Genomic DNA, 17158 nt, shown 5'->3' with positions numbered 1-17158 from the left:
TCTGGCCCTCTGAACAGTATCCCACCCATACCCAACCCCTTACTCCTTTATTCCCATGGCCAATCCACCCTAACCTGTACATCCCTGGTCACTATGGGTAACTTAGCACGGCCACTTCTCCCTAACCTACACTCTAATCTATAAATTACCTTCTCAAGAATGTAATTTAAATGCAGAGCTTTTGTAAGAAAATTGTCAGTTTTACTCAAACTGGGGCACAGACAGAATTCACACCTATTGTCTCTACTTATAAACAGGGCTCCTCGAAACGTGGCAGTGTCCCCCCTGCAGCTGCAGAGCGAGACAGGAGAGTTTGTTTTTGTGAATGAGCAGTTGGAGCGCGAGGTGGCTGTTGCTTGGTGACGGTGAGGCTCCCCCGGCCCCGCCCATCCCCCCGTGCAGACGTCACGCGGGGGTGAAGGCGGTTGGGAGGAGAAGTCGCTCGAGCGGGGAAGCGGCGGCCGTTAGGAAAATGGCGCCGTGCGGCCCGGGGCAGACCCCCGTCACTGGTCACCGCCGCCTTCCTGGCGCAGCTGCTGTGTCACGGCCACACCGGCCGGCTGTACAGCAGGCAGGAGCCGGTGACCATTCTGGAGGCGGATGGGGTTAAGGACCTGTTTGGGAACTGGTCGGCCGCCTGGGTGGTGGAGTTCTACTGGTCGTGGGGCGGCCCCTGTGTCAACTATGGGGCCACCTGGAAGGTACTGGGCCCGGGAGGTGAAAGGTGAGGCAGGTTGTGGGGGGGACGGAGGGGAAGGAATGTGGGGCCTGTCCTGTCATAGTCACATTTTACACTCACTTTCCATCTGCTTTTACTGGCGCTTGTGCTGTTTACCCCTCACTGTTACTTGTGCAATTGCTGAGGGCGAATGTGTAAATACTTGTGAAGGAGATTATCACCAGCATGTATATGTTCCTCAGTCATTGAAGGGGCGGGACTTACTGAGAATGGTTAGTAAACCATGTGGTGTACTAAGCCTTGTTAACATAGTTTGTTATTTGTCAAAGTATACTTTTTATTATTTAGAGTCATAGAGTTGTACAGCTAGGAAACAGATCCTTTGGTCCAACCTGTCCATGCCGACTAGATATCCTAAATTAGTGTGAAGAGTGTAGTGCTGGAAAAGTACAGCAGGTCAGGCAGCATCCCAGGAGCAGCAGAATTGGTGTTTCGGGCATAAGCCCTTCATCAAGAATCAAAAGATTCTGCTACTCCTCAGATGCTGCATGACCTGTTGTGCTTTTCCAGCACAATGTTCTCGACCCTTATCTCCAGCATTTGCAGTCCTCACTTTCTCTGAGTTGATTTCAACTTCACTATGAAGTCTCTTCCAAGGATACCTACCTTAGAAGTAGTTCTCCTCCTCTCTCACTGTACCCCCCCCCCCCAGTTCTCTCCTCTGCTCCTCAGATGCTGCCTGACCCGCTGTGCTTTTCCAGTACCACACACTCGACTCTGATCTGCAGCCCTCACTTTCTTCCAGCTTATCCACCTCAATCAAGGTAGATTCATATCCAGTTATGACCTGTTCAATGCTGGTCCAGGCTCGAAAGACAAAATGACCTCCTCCTGCTCTCAATTCTCACTGTGTCCAGGACATTAACAGTGAGAATGGAGGGAGAGTATGTGGGATGGAGATTGTCAGCTGAATTGCCCATAGTGTCCAGGTTAGGTGGGTTAGCCATGGGAAATGCAGGATTATAGTTTCATAGTAAAAGAAGCAGGAGTTGGCCTGCTCCACCATTCATTAAGATGATGGCTGATATATCCATCGGTTTGGCTGCTCCTCACTACATTGTCGCAACTACCCTTAATTCCCTGACCAAAAAAAGCCCATCCACCTGTGTCGTGAATATGCTTAATGAAGCTGCCTCTCTTTCTTGGGCAGAGAATTCCATAGATTGACTACTCTCGGGAAAAGCAGTTCCTCCTCATCTCTATCCTAAATCTACTCCCCCTCAACTTGAGGCCTGGTCTCATCCACCAGCAGAAATGACTGGATAGGCTAGGGCTTCATCCCCACAGTGTAATGAATTCCCACTTTCCACCAAACTCCCAGATGTACTCCCTCACTCAGTTGCTGTCTCACAAATGAAAAATTTCATTGTAATTCTTTTGCTCCCAGTCAGGGCAAAACATCTTGGAAAGCTGCTCTGAAAGTCCAGTCTTCACAACCACACTTCTGCATCCACCGAAGACAATTCCAACATTACAGCACAGAAACGGACCCTTCGACCCAACTCATCAGTGCTGACCAGATATCCTAAATTAATCTTGTCTCACTTGCCGACATGTGGCCCACATCCCTCTAAACCCTTCCTGTTAGTGTACCCATCCAGATGCCTTTTAAATGTTGTACTTGTTCCAACCTCCACCACTTCCTCTGGCAGTTCCATACATGCACCACACTCTGTGTGAAAAGGTTTCCCCTCATGTCCCTTTCCCCACTCACCTAAAAGCTATGCCACTTTAGTTCTGGACTCTCCTACCTCACGCCCCTTACAAACCTCTTATAAGGTTAGCCCTCAGCATCCTTCTACACCAGTTACTGCCAGTTGTCAGACAGGTGCAGCAAGCAATCAGCAAGGCAAGTGGTATATTATCAAGATGAACTGGGATTAGAAGTGAGGATGTCTTTATGCATTTAGGGGGTCATTAAATATATTCAAGGCTGAGTTCATCTGATTTTTGAACAACAAAATGTGGATTTTTATGTTGTGTGGATGAGGTGTGTTTTTTTTGTAGTTTGTTTTGGATACAGGTACAGTAGACATGTTTAAAGTGGAAGGCAAGAAAATGGTTTTAAGACCATGACAGAACAGTTACAGTCAGACAGCACAGAAACAGACCCTTCAGTCCAACTATTCCATGCTGACTATGTTCTCAAACTAAACTAGTGCCACTTGCCAGTGCTTGGCTCTTATCCCTCCGCACCTTCCCTATTCATGTACTTGTCCAAATGTCTTTTAAACGTTGCATCTGTACATGCATCCACCACTTCCTCTGGACATTCATTCGATACAGGAACCACTGTCTGGATATGGAAACCTTTTCCCGATTCTGCCCACTCCGTGGATGCATTTCCCTTTCCTGTCGGTTGTTGCAAGTCAAAAATTGAAGCCCAGAACGAAAAAAGGAGTTGAGAGGAGAGTGCTGTACTCACAGATGGTTGTAGTCTGCAGCAAACTCAGTCTTCATTGAGAGAGAGGAGCAGCAACAGCAGGTTCCGAAGCTTGTATTCCAACTTCTGCATTCAGACAATAGGAAGGCTCTGTTGGTGGAGGACCAGTCACTTTCCGGTCCTCCAAGGCTCCTGACTGGCCCACCAAAAGAAAGTCCTGATGCGTGCCTTCCTTGCAGCCAGGAGCATGCGCATTTTCTTCCTGACACCGGCAGTATGCGCTCTGGCGACGCTGACAGAATTTAAGTGTCCAAATGCCAAGTGAAATAAAAATAGAAGAGATTCACAATTTTTTTCCCCCGGTGATATTTATCTTTCCAACACGCCTCATGATTTTATAATTCGAAATAAGGTCACCTGTCAACCTATGGTCGTCAATAAGGCGACCAGAACTGTACTCCGTGCTCTAACCGTGGCTTCACCAATATTGCAAACCTCGCAAAAATCCTGGACAGCTTCAACATGATGTCCCAATTCTTACACTGAACGGCTTTAACAATGAAAGCAAGTGTGCTAAATGCCTCGTTCACCACCCTGTCTACCAATGCCGCAATTTTCAAAGAATTATGTACCTGATTTGGAGATGCTGGTGTTGGACTGAGGTGTACAAAGTTAAAATTCACGCAACACCAGGTGATACTCCCAACAGGCTCATTTGCGAGCGCTGCTCCTTCATCAGCTGGTTGTGTCTTATGATCCTGCTCCACAAACACCCAATGAAGAAGGTCGTGCTTCCAATCTGATGATGTGTGAATTTTAACTTTATGTACCTGAACTCTTCCACCCCACCCCATGTCTCTCTGTTCTACAAGACGACGCAGGGCGCTACCATTAACTGTACAAGTCCTGTCCGTCCTTGTTTTAGTAAAATGCAACTCCTTGCCTTCATCTGTTACTCTCTCAGACACATCTAATACTCACACCGTCTCACAGGCTTATACTCCATCAAACACACACTTCATTAACATGCATGCATAAACTCGCATGCACTCAAGTCTATGGAGTGAATTTGCATTTGCAGAATTATATTTGCAGATATATTCAATTTTGCTCAAAAAGCACACAAACTGCAATATTTTATGAATTCTTACTTTGGTTAATAGAACCAGTCTGATTCAAGATTGGGATATAGACTCGAATCTCACACCTTTTTTGCAGTATATGAGCTGAGATGTTACCTATTTTCATAAAACCTTAAACCATCTCGAAGGTGAATTAAAAATAGTTCAGGGGTATACATATTAACGAACTGAAACCTGCAACCCATGGTAAAAGATGAAAGACTAATCCACAATCTAGATTTGTACAATGTATCCTATCAGTTGTATGACACTGAGCTTTTGCTCTAAATTCTGTGCCTTATGATCCTGCTTCACAGCTACCTGTGGAAGGAGCAACATTCTGAAACTTAGTGCTTCCAAATAAACCTGTTGGACTTTAACCTGGTGTTGTGAGATTTTTAACTTTATCCACCCTCATGGACACAGCCCAAACCTCCTAGCGCTGCCAGGAAACTGTACAATGCCGATGACATGATGTCGTACCTGCACTCCTGAAAAATTTACAATTTCCAACAATACTGGCTACTCATTCACTGCTGCAACCGATACACAACATTGGAAACATAGTACAGGAGGTTATAAGAAATGAGCACAGCGGGTCAGGCTGAGGAGCAGGAACATCAACGTTGCCCGAAATGTCAATTTTTCCTGTTCCTCGGATGCTGCCTGACCTGCTGTGCTTTGCCAGCACCACTCTAATCTCCAGCATCTGCAGTTCTCACTTCCACTTGTAAGAAATGAGCAGTTTTAAAACCAAAACCTATTGCAGTTCAAAGCTCTCAATGAGAGTCTGAGCTCGGTGGGAAGTTCAGGTAATCTTTATTGTGACCCAACTTTGTTACAGCTTCAGAAGCTCCCAGCAGAAAGGCGTAGCAAAAGTAGCATTTTTAAAAAAAATCAGCTCAAGGTCAAAGTGCACACACCCTCTCCAACCCCTCACTTTCTTCATTATTGCTCACCACCAAGTTGTCCCTTTGTAATTGGATCCTTGGTACAGCCTTAACCCGGAGGAAGTATTGCCTCACTCAGCAATTTCAACTCATACCCTGTCTCCAAGTAAGTTGGATGGGCAGTGTAGAGTCATCCACACTGCTGTGGGTCTGGAGTTACGTGTAGGCCAGACTGGGTAAAGGATGCAGCTGGGACTACTGAGTGAATCCTCTCCCACAATGACAGTTTCCTTCCCTAAAAAGGGACTGAGTGAATCAGATGGGGGGTTTCTTCCACCCCCAGCCCACCGTCAATGGTTTAATCGTTAGATTCTAACCTCCAGATTTCGGACCAAATTCCAATTCCACCATCTGTCGCGGTGGGAATCGAACCCGGGAGCCCTGGCATTGGGTTGATAGTTCAATCGGTAATGACGACCGTTAGTCCTTCAATCCCCCTGCAATGGCCCATGAACTCGCAGGTGGGAGGAGCAAGTGAAGGCCTTCCCACACTCTGGACAGCTGAAGGGCCTCTTCCCCCATGTGGACCCGCTGGTGGGTCAGCAGGTTGGAGGAATTGCTGAAGGCCTTCCCGCATTCAGGGCAGCTGAAGGGCTTCTCCTCCGTGTGGACCCGCTGGTGCCTCAGCAAGGCAGAGGAATCACTGAAGGCCTTCCTGCACTTGGAGCAGCTGAAGGGCTTCTCTCCTGTGTGGATCTGCCGGTGGGTTAGCAAGTTGGAGGCTTGGGTAAAGGCCTTGCCGCACTGGGAGCAGCTGAAGGGCCTGTCCCCCGTGTGGGCCCGCTGGTGGGTCAGCAGAGCAGAGGAATGGCTGAAGGCCTTCTCGCACTCAGGGCAGCTGAACGGCCTCTTCCCCCGTGTGGACTCGCCGATGGGTCAGCAGGTTGGAAGCCTTGGTAAAGGCCTTCTCGCACTCAGGGCAGCTGTAGGGCTTCTCCCCCGTATGGACCTGCTGGTGGGTCAGCAGGGTGGAGGCCTTGGTAAAGGCTTTCCCGCACTCAGGGCAGCTGTAGGGCTTCTCCCCCGTATGGACCTGCTGGTGGGTCAGCAGGGTGGAGGCCTTGGTAAAGGCTTTCCCGCACTCAGGGCAGCTGAAGGGCCTCTCCCCTGTGTGGACCCGCTGGTGGGTCAGCAGGTTGGAGGAATTGATGAAGGCCTTCCCACACTCGGGACATACGAACGGCCTCTCTCCCGTGTGGATCCGCTGGTGGGTTAGCAAGTTGGAGGCCTGGGTGAAGGCCTTCCCGCACTGAGGGCAGCTGAAGGGCCTCTCCCCTGTGTGGACCCGCTGGTGGGTCTGCAGAGCAGAGGAATGGCTGAAGGCCTTCTCGCACTTTGGGCAGCTGAAGGGCCTCTCCCTTGTGTGGATCCGCCGGTGGGTCAGTAGGTTGGAGGCCTGGGTGAAGGCCTTCCCGCATTCAGAGCAGCTGAAGGGCCTCTCCCCTGTGTGGACCCGCCGGTGGGTCTGCAGGGTGGAGGCCTGGGTAAAGGCCTTTCCACACTCTGGGCAGCTGAAGAGCGTCACCCCTGTGTGGATCCGCCGATGGGTCAGCAGGTTGGAGGTCTTGGTAAAGGCCTTCCCACATTCAGGGCAGCTGAAGGGCCTCTCCCCTGTGTGGACCCGCTGGTGGGTTAGCAGGTTGGAGGAATTGATGAAGGCCTTCCCACACTCGGGACAGGAGAACGGCCTCTCCCCCGTGTGGATCCGCTGGTGGGTCAGCAGGTCGGAGGAACTGACAAAGGCCTTCCGACACTCGGGGCAGGAGAATGGCCTCTCCCCGGTGTGACTGCGCCAATGAATCTCCAGGGCAGACGGGACACAGAAGCCTTTCCCACAGTCATCACACTTCCACCGTTTCTCCACGGGATGGGATTCCTCAGGTTTCTCCATGGCCGAACCTTCAGCCGCATACAAACATGTGTACAGCCCCTCCTGGGCGTGAATTCCTCTTTCCGGGCTGGATAACTGTTTCAGGCTCCACTCTCCGTGTCCTGCAATAGTAGGGTCTGTCAGCCAGTCCCACTGATGCTGAAAACGTACTCAAACAGGAACCACAAAGCTTTGCTCCTTCTCACAGAATCATAGTTGAAAACAGTTGCGATCCCGATGGATTGAGTGACTGTCAGACATTGACGTCAAAGTGAAGACTGCAGACGCTGGAGAGTCAGAGTCAAAAAGTGCAGCGCTGGTAAAGCACAGCAGATCAGGCAGCATCCGAGTAGGAGTAGGAGAGTCGACGTTTCAGGTAGAAGGCCTTCATGTGTTGATTTTGAAACTTCTGTCTTCAGATGTTCAAATACTCTGTAAAAAGAGATTACAAAAGTCATCACTGTCAGTCCAGTGTGGGAATTCTGAATAAGCAATTCTGCTTTCTGTGGAACATTCTTTTCTTTTCACAATTCACAATTCCACAAAATTGAAAGCACCATCCCACTCTCTCTTCCCCTCTGTTCTCATTCCACTCTAACTAATACTCCTCGAAGTCGCTGGTTCAGGATCTCACAGGGGCAGAAAAGCAAAAACATTAAGACCGACATCTCTCTGAATTTTGGATAACTCCACCTGAAAGTTAATATCTTTCACAACATTGGGATACTGCTGAGAGTGAGCAGGTCTGATTTTGGGAAGCATAAATAAAAGTTTGTGACAATCCCTTCTCTGGAAGCAGGCCACTCGGCCCAAATATTCCACACTCCCTCCGAAGGGTAACCCGGCCACACCCATTCCTTACTCCTATTGCTCAACATTTACCCCCAGATTAATGTGCCTAACCTGCACGTCCCTGGGCACTATGTAATTTAGCACAGTCAATCCATTCTAACCTGGACAAAGTTAAAAATCACACAACACCGGGTTATAGTTCAACAGGTTTATTTGGAAGCACTCGCTTTCAGAGTGCTGATCCTTCATCAGGTGACTGTGGATGAATAAGATCATAAGGGCGGCACGGTGGCTAGCACTGCTGCCTCACAGCTCGAGAGACCCGGATTCAATTCCTGTCTCAGGCAACTGTATGTGGAGTTTGAATTCTCCCCGTGTCTGTGTGGGCACCCTCCAGGTGTTCCAGTTTTCTCCCACAGTCCAAAGATTTGCAGACCAGGTGAATTGGCTATGCTAAACTGCCTGTAGTGTTAGGGGAATGGGTCTGGGTGGGTTGCTCTTCGAAGGGTCGGTGTGGACTTGTTGGGCTGAACGGCCTGTTTCCACACAAAGTAATCTAATCTAAGACACAGAACTTAGAGGAAAACATTATAGTTTCCTGCCACTGAAATGATGTATTGAACAAACCTGGATTATTAAGTCTTTCATCTTTTAGAATGGGTTGCAGTTATTACCATGTAAATCCCAGAAATTCTTGTAGGTCACTTTCTCAAGATAACTGAAGATTTTATAGCAAAATGTGACATCTCAGCTCAGCCAATGCATTAAAGGTGTGAGGTCAGAGTCTGTCTGTGTTCCAATCTTGGGTCAGACTGGTTCTATTTCCAAAGCAGAATTTACAAACTATTACATGGATTGATTGCCTGCAGATTGTGCATTTTCTGAGCAAAATAGAATGTGTCTGCATTTATCATTCTCCAAGTTCAAATTCACCCCCATGGACTTATAAGTGTGTATGTGCATGAGAGGGAAAAAAAGTCTATTTCTGTGCTGTATATTTCTGTGCCTGTTTGATAACAGTCATGATTTGGAGATGCTGGTGTTGGACTCGGGTGTACAAAGTTAAAAATCACACAACACCAGGTTATAGTCCAACAGGTTTAATTGGAAGCACACTAGTTTTCGGAGCGACGTTCCTTCATCAGGTGATAGTGGAGGGCTCAATCCTAGCACACAGAATTTATAGCAAAAATTTACAGTGTGATGTAACTGAAATTATACATTGAAAAATTGATTGTCTGTTAAGCCTTTTATCTGTTTGAATACAGTGATAGTTTCACTTCTTTCATGTGTAAATCACAAAACCTTTTTTTTAAAAAAAGTTGCATTCTCGGGTTAGCATTCTCAGGACAGGCAGCAGAGAAAAGTGGCCGAGCAGAGGCCGATAGCTAAGTTCGGTACCCATAGGGAGGGCCTCAACCGGGACCTTGGGTTCATGTCACATTACAGGTGACCACCATTGCACTATACACACACACACACACACAGGCACTCCTATACACACATACGCACACACAGACACCCACACACACCCTTACATTCACCCCCTCACAGACTTAAGACACTCTGCATTCACTACACACACACATACACTTTCTTACACTCAACCCCCAACCCAGACAGACAAAGACCCACATGCACACATATAACGTCGATTTTACTGCTCCTCGGATGCTGTCTGAACTGCTGTGCTCTTCCAGCACCACTAATCCAGAATCTATTATAGTGACATGTTACACTGACTTTACATCTGTTTTTACTGGGGCTTGTGCTGTTTACCCTCACTGTTTTTTGATCCTTGTGCTGTTTACCCTTTGCTGTTACTTGTGCAATTGCTTAGGGTAGGGCGTAAATACTAGTGAAGGAGATTATGCACCAGCATGTATATGCTACCCAGTCACTGAAGGGGTAGAACCTGTTGAGAATGGTTAATAAAGCATGTGATGTACCAAGCCTTGTTAACATGGATAGAGCTGAAAATGTGTTGCTGGTCAAAGCACAGCAGGTCAGGCAGCATCCAAGGAACAGGAAATTCGACGTTTCAGGCCAGAGCCCTTCATCAGGATATAGTTTGTTATTTGTCAAAGTATACTTTTTATTATTTAGAGTCATAGAGTTGTACAGCTCGGAAACAGATCCTTTCGTCCAACCCGTTCATGCCGACCAGGTATCCTAACTCAGTGTCAAGAGTGTAGTGCTGGAAAAGCACAGCAGGTCAGGCAGCATCCGAGCAGCAGGAGAATCAACATTTCGGGCATAAGCCTTTCATCACGAGGGTGGGTGGCGGGGGGGGTGGGGGGGGGGGGGGGGGGGTGGGGGGAGAGGACTGGGGATGGGAAGGGAGGCTATTTGAATTGGAGAACGCAATGTTGAGTCCTCTGGGTGTGGACTGCTCAGGAGGAAGGTGAGGTGTTGTTCCTCCAATTTGAGGCTTGGTTTGTCTTGGCAACGGAAGAGGCCAAAGATGGTCGTGTTAGAGAGGGAGTGGGAACGAGAACAAAAACAGGTGGTGACTGGGAAGTCCGTATGGCCTCTGCAGACCCGGCTGCAATGCCTGGCTAACCATTCCCCAAGTTTACGCTTGGTCTTTCCAATGTAGAGAAGACCACAGTTGGCAAACACATGGCAAATGCAGTACCACAATGTGAAGTCATTGCTTTTGTTTAAATGGAGATGTATTAGGATGTGGAGGAGGTGAAAACTGCAGATGCAAGAGATCAGAGTCAAAATGTTTGGTGCAGGAAAAGCACAGCAGGTCACGCAGCATCCAAGGAGACTCGACGTTTCGGGCACAGCGCTTCATCAGGAATGCCGTGTGGGTGTACAAAGTGGCCTCAGCATCCTCCTACACCAGTCAATGCCAGTCATCAGACAGATGCAGCAAGCAATCAGCAAGAGGAAATGAGGGATATCTCCCTGCAGTTAGGGGGTCCTTGAATATATTCAAGGCTGAGTTCATCTGATTTTGGAACAACAAAGAAGTGGATGTTTATGGGGGAAGGCAAGAAAATGGTTTTACGACCAGTACAGAACAGTTACAGAGTCAGACAGCACAGAAACAGACCCTTCAGACAAACTAGTCCATGCGGATTGTGTTCTCAAACCAAACTAGTCCCACCTGCCTGTGTTTGGCTCATATCCCTCCAAACCTTTACTATTCACATACTTAATCAAATGTCTTTTAAAACATTGTAACTGTACCTGCATCCACCACTTCCTCTGGACATTCATCCCACACATGAACCACTCCATGAAAAAACATGGTGGCCCTGAAGACTTTTTAAAATCTTTCTCCACTCATGTTCAAAATTTGCTTTCTAATCTTGAAACCACCACCCGAAGGAAATGACACCTGCCATTCAGCTCATCTATCCATCCACCGCCCCCCCCACCAATGATTTTACAAACCTCAATAAGGTCACCTCTCAACCGTCTATGCTCCAGTGAAAAAGTCCAAAACTATCCACCTCGATGTCGGTAGATCCACATCCAGTTATGATGAGTTCAATACTGGTGCAGGGTCAAAAGACCAAATGGCCGACTCCTGCTCCCATTCTCTCACTGTGTCCTGGACAGCAAGAGACCATAGGATATAGGAGCAGAAATGAGGCCATTCAGCCCATCAGGTCTGCTCATACCATTCAATCATAGTCAATACGTTTCTCAACCCTATTCTCCCCCTTTCAGAAAAGTGAAAACCGAGGGAGTGTGTGGGATGGAGATATTTAACTTCTAGGGAATAAGAGAGGAAAGAGAGTTCACTATAAATTAGAATTGATTGGATTGGCCGAGCAGTGGCAGATGCAGTTTACTTTAGAGAAATGTCAGGTTTGAATTTTGGTCAAGCAATCCAGGCCGGACTGACACAGTTAAGGGGAATGTTGCAGAACAAAGAGACCTTGGAGTGCAGGTTCATAGTTCCTTGAAAGTGGAGTCTCAGGTAGACAGGATAGTGAAGATATAGGAAAGAACTTGTGAAACTTTGAAAGGGGTTGGAAAGATTTACAAGACTGTTACCAGAGTTGGAGAGGATAGATAAGCCAGGAAAATTTTCCCTGAAGCATCAGAGGCCGAGGGGTAATCTTGTCGACATTTATAAGGGACATGGATAAGGTGATGTGGAAAATGATCAGAGAACTAAAGAAAGGGACAAAGAGAGAAAATATATCAGCAATCAAAACTGGATTCTAAGGATCACAAAAACTGAAACTAAAAACGGTGTGTCTGAAAGTGAGTTGCATTGTAACAAAAGTGAAGCAAAAGCACACATTGAAGAGAATAATTATGATCAGAGACTTCTTACAGAGACCCACCTTCAGGATGGCAGAAATTAGATCTTGAATATAGAGGGTTGGCACTGCTAATCAAAGCACTGATCACAGGGTAGTCTGGTGTCAGCTCAGATTTCAGGGCCTGATTTCTCTATCCCCTGTTGATCTCCCTGTTCTCACAGAGCAAGATGTTTGTCTGTTCCCAGCTCTGCTGGATTTCTGCTGAAGCTCTGACCCCCTACTACACCTTCCGGAACAATAAAACATTCAGTCCATTGAGACCCAAACCACAATTGACCAGCCTGTCAACCATCCAGACGTGGAGTGTAGTCATAGCAGGGTTAGCAAGCAAATAAAATGAAATAAATAGGTGCTTGTGTTTAATGTTTGTTCATTGGGAAGTGTAATGGAAAATTAACATTTATTGTGAAATCTATAAAAGCATAGGGGAACAAAGAAGGAAGGGCCTGACTTTGCAGACAGACAGAAAAATGTAAAGTTAAACTGACCTAACAGTAGACTTTCAAGGCCAGTAAACTACTATATCAACAGTCAAGTAATGAGAAAAACAATTCCATATATGGAAAGGAACTCTAATGTTACAGGCTCCTGGCCTTGAGGTGTTGATAAGGAAAAGCGAATTATATTACAAAGGGAATATGGGAAAGCTATCAGGCAACCCCTTACATGAGGGGTCCTGCCAATGTATCGGGTCCCTTTGCAGAGATTAAAAATAAACTTTTTCTTTGCTCTTGCTAATAGTCGAATCGATTTAATTTGCATGGTAGTAAACTTGGGGGCTTGCCTAGGACCCCGCAACTGGGGAAGATTCCTAGGAGGTGTAGGCGCCAGCGCCTTGAAGGACTTTCACTTCATCTCGAGCGCAAAATTGACCCCTTTACGCGAGAGGGTTGGGAATCTGTGGATCGTCCTGGCGCCGGGATCCGAATCAAATAGGTTCTGGGTAAGAGTCGTGGCTTAAGTAATCCTACATGGAGACTCATTCTAAGAGAATAAATAAATCAGGAGTAGGGTCCAGTGAACTCTCGTGTGCTTTTAGAGTAAAACTCAAGGGAAAGGATTGCTGTCTCTAGATGTTTCTAGTGTGTTTAAGAGAGAGCAGATTTAAGGGTGGTTTTAACCCTGGAACCACCACTGGCTGAGTTGGACTTGCCCAGATGGGCCCAATGAGGGGGAACCTCCAGAGATAAAAGCAAGTCATATTGGCAAAAAAAAGATACAAACAGAGAGAGAGAGAGAGAGAGAGAGACACAGAGAGAGACAGACTCACTGAGGTCCATAACACCCATAGTGACTGGGACCACCCGAGGACATAACGACCGCAGAAATCACACTGTATGAGGCACACCTGAGGAACAGCTTCATCAATGGAATAAAGGACAAAGTTGCAAAGAAGGTAAAAGACACATTTATTACCTGGGACACAGGAAAGCTCAATTTGATAGAACACCACGCGATACATGCTGAAAAATTGCTGGCTCAAGAGAAGGATAAGCTCAGCTTGCTCTGATGCAGATGGTCGCCCAGCCATTGGAGGGAGATGCTGTGGGAAAAGGGAGAGGCAGAGGTGGAGGTCACGGAAGAGGAAGAGGGGCTGGCAGAGGTAGATCTGGCAGGTGCTTTGTTGCGGAGCAACGAACCACCAGGCGAGGCAGCGCCCACACAGACAGCCTCAGTCAGCCCTAGAGGCTGGACAGCAGGGTGACTGACGGGGGAAGGCTAAGGTGGAGGTGGGCAGCCCACAAGTGACAGGTAAGCCTCTTTTCCTTTATGCTTGGCAATGAAGACTCGCTTATGCTAATCTCTTCTACTAACCTTACAGGCACTGAAACATGTCCCAACTCCATAGTGAGTGCTGAGATTGCGGAGCGTGGACCATACGTTCAGTATAACATTGATGCATATAAGTTGATACCTACCTCTATGTCATACGTGGAACGTACACCAGTTACCTTTTTGGTAGGTACAGGGGCAACATATTCAGTCCTTAAAAACAAGCCAGTTCAGAGAGTCAATGCAAATAAAGATGAGTGGAAGGTTCCTGAAATCAATGGGTCCATCAGGAGTTGTGATAAGAGAGGTGTTTACCACACCCCTATTGTGCAAAACCAGTAATGGGGAAACATTCCAATTCTCAGTTTTGTTATCGGAATTCTGTCCTTTAAATCTGGTGGCTCAGGATCTGAGAGACTGGGGTTGGATTTGCTCAGTACCCTGACAGGCTTGCAGGTAATACCAAAAGATGACTTACCAGTGCAGGCTGTAAAATACAACTCACGACCCCTGATGTATGTCTATGAATGGCGATTAAGCCAGACAGCGATAAGTTCAGTGAGCAATTCACTCGCCATGGAATCAAGTAACCATGTTCATCCTATTAACACTGATTTTCTCGCTGGGGATATGCTGCACTGCACAGCTCACATACACCGCGATAGCCCTGACAAATCATATGGGAAGGATTGGTTCAGGAGACAGGTTAAAATTTTATTGGAATGACTACAGATCTGCAGTCAGTGTGAACTTATCTAAGGTCTCTGTGACAGCAAGTAGAACCTATCTTTTTGACGTGGAAGGCTCTTTTCCTCACGTGTCATTGGCAAATGCGTCCGGCAACAGCTGGCAGGATTTGGGACCATGGGTACTAAAGGCACAAAAAACAAAAGATTGGGTCTTGAGGGACGATGTGGGTATCTGGTTCAGTGAAGATATGCGGGCATAGAGGACGAAACTAAATTGGCTAACTCAGGCAGATAGGGCAGTTCAGGTAACCCCGGCTAGCCCTGGAGAGCCGAGGAAGGTAGCATTATACTATACTGGCATTTTCCTAAAGTAGAAATCTCGGACCCAAGATTGAGAAAGGTCCCTACTGAGTTGTGGGCAAAAGGCAAACATGACGTGGGGCTCATACGAGGCTGTGAACCCATACAAATAACCCCAAAGTCTAAGTATCGTCCTTGCAGAGCACAACACCCGTTAAAACCTGAGGCTATTGAAGGAATTACTCCAGTCTTTGAATCCTTCCTAAAGGCTGGAGTATAATCCCCTGTGAAATCTCACTAGCGAGAACCCCCATTTTTCCAGTCAAAAACGCAAATATTCCGGGTGAACCAGAGGAATGGAGGTTTGTTCAAGACCTGCAGGCAGTCAATAACGCTGTTGTTCTGCGTGCCCCAAATGTTCCCAACCCCTATACTATGTTGGCTCAACTTCCACCAGACAGGAAACGGTTCTCTGTTGTGGATTTAGTAAATGTCTTCTTTAGTGTACCAGTACACCCAGATAGTCAATTCTGGTTCACTTTTTCACTCAAAGGAAAATCGTATACCTTCACGCGACTTTGTCAAGGTTACTGAGAGTCCCCCCACCACATATAATGAGGCTGTACGCAGGAGTCTGGAGATTCTTGTTTTAACCCTAGGGTCAGCGCTTCTGCTGTATGTAGATGATTGCTTAAATAGCAGCACCAACAAAGGAACAATGTGAGAAAGATACCCTTGCGTTGCTCTGCGAGCCGTGTCTGCTGCTGAAAAGGGTGTTGTAGCGTCCAGGGACGTAGTTGGCTATAGTGAATAAACCCTACTGGCCCCACATGCAGTATCTTTACTGCTACCAAGAGGTAGTAAAAGCAGGATCGCTCCCTTCTCATCTGTCAGTGCAAGTAGCAGAGCTGATAGCCAAATTACATGCCTCAGTCAAGGCAAAGGAAAGGACAGTGAATATTTACACAGACAGCAAATATGCATTTTCAGTTGTACATGATTTTGGAACCCTATGGAAACACAGGGGCTTCTTGACCTCCTCTGGAAAGCCCATCACACACCCTGGCCTGATGTCTGACCTCCTGGAAGCGGTCCTATTGCCCAAATCACTCGCTGTGTGTAAGTGTGAAGCCAACACCAAAAATAACAATTCCATTTCTCAAAGCAATGCTAAGGCAGACTCAGCGGCAAGGACGGCAGCCCAGCAGCTGCCAAGTGATCAGTTTGACGTATGTATGACAAAAGTTTGTACCCCAACAGCAGACATATGGGAGTTACAGTCACAGGCCATGCCGGAGGAGAAGCATGAGTGGACAAGGGCAGGGTGCAGCATGAAGGAAGGGGTGTGGTGTGGCCCCAATGGTAAACCCTGTCTACCGCAATCATTATACCCATTCTATGCCAAACTGACACATGGTAAGGACCATGTGTCAAAAAGGGTGGGGGGGGAATGTACAACAGTATTGCGGCACACTGGTACACTAAGGGATTTACTCACTACTCCTAGAAATATTGTGAATGATGTGTTATCTGTGCCACTATTAGTGTGGGGAGGGGAATACAGATGAGTCAGGCAGCACACCCCCTTTGAACATTTACGGATGGATTTTATTCAACTAACGCACAGCTAAGGGAACAGGGATTGCCTGGTAATAGTTGGTATGTTTTCCAAATGGATGGAAACATTCCCCACGTCTAAACAGGATGTCAGTGCCGTAGCCAAGGCTTTGCTAACTAATATAATTCCAAGATGGGGAATCCCTGAAAGGCTTAGTAGCAACAATGGGAACACCATTTGTCAATAATGCCTTACAGTAGATCAGTGATTACTTGGGAATAAACATGAGACAACACTGTGCCTACCACCCAGCAAGCGATGGGGCAGTGGAACGAGAGAATGCTACCCTGAAACCATCTGTATGCCAATCTCAAGTCAGACTGGTTCTATTTCCAAAGTAGGAATTTACAAAATATTGCGTGGATTGACTGCCTGCAGACTTTGTGCATTTTTAAGCAAAATTGAATGTATCAGCAAATATAATTCTGCAAGGTAGAATGGTGGTGGAGGGTTGCTTTTCAGACTAGAGGCCTGTGACCAGTGATGTGCCACAAGGATCAATGCTGGATCTACTACTTTCATCATTTATATAAATGATTTGCACGTGAACATAGGAGGTATTAGTTAGCAAGTTTGCAGATGACACCAAAATTGGAGATGTAACAGACAGCTAATAAGTATAACAGGATCT

General features: G+C 47.0%; 1 protein-coding gene and 1 pseudogene across 1 annotated transcript in view; both read right to left on the bottom strand.

Annotated features, from left to right (window-relative positions):
* Positions 1 to 17158, bottom strand: part of LOC132808471 (zinc finger protein 239-like) — a 290995-nt gene that overhangs the window by 229199 nt on the left and 44638 nt on the right. The window lies entirely within an intron of this gene.
* LOC132808493 (zinc finger protein 850-like) overlaps positions 1 to 17158 on the bottom strand; it is a 29789-nt pseudogene that overhangs the window by 5240 nt on the left and 7391 nt on the right.

The sequence above is a fragment of the Hemiscyllium ocellatum genome (assembly GCF_020745735.1).
Source record: "Hemiscyllium ocellatum isolate sHemOce1 chromosome 27 unlocalized genomic scaffold, sHemOce1.pat.X.cur. SUPER_27_unloc_6, whole genome shotgun sequence".
NCBI classification, from domain to species: domain Eukaryota; kingdom Metazoa; phylum Chordata; class Chondrichthyes; order Orectolobiformes; family Hemiscylliidae; genus Hemiscyllium; species Hemiscyllium ocellatum.
This window is presented reverse-complemented; position numbering and strand designations above follow the sequence as displayed.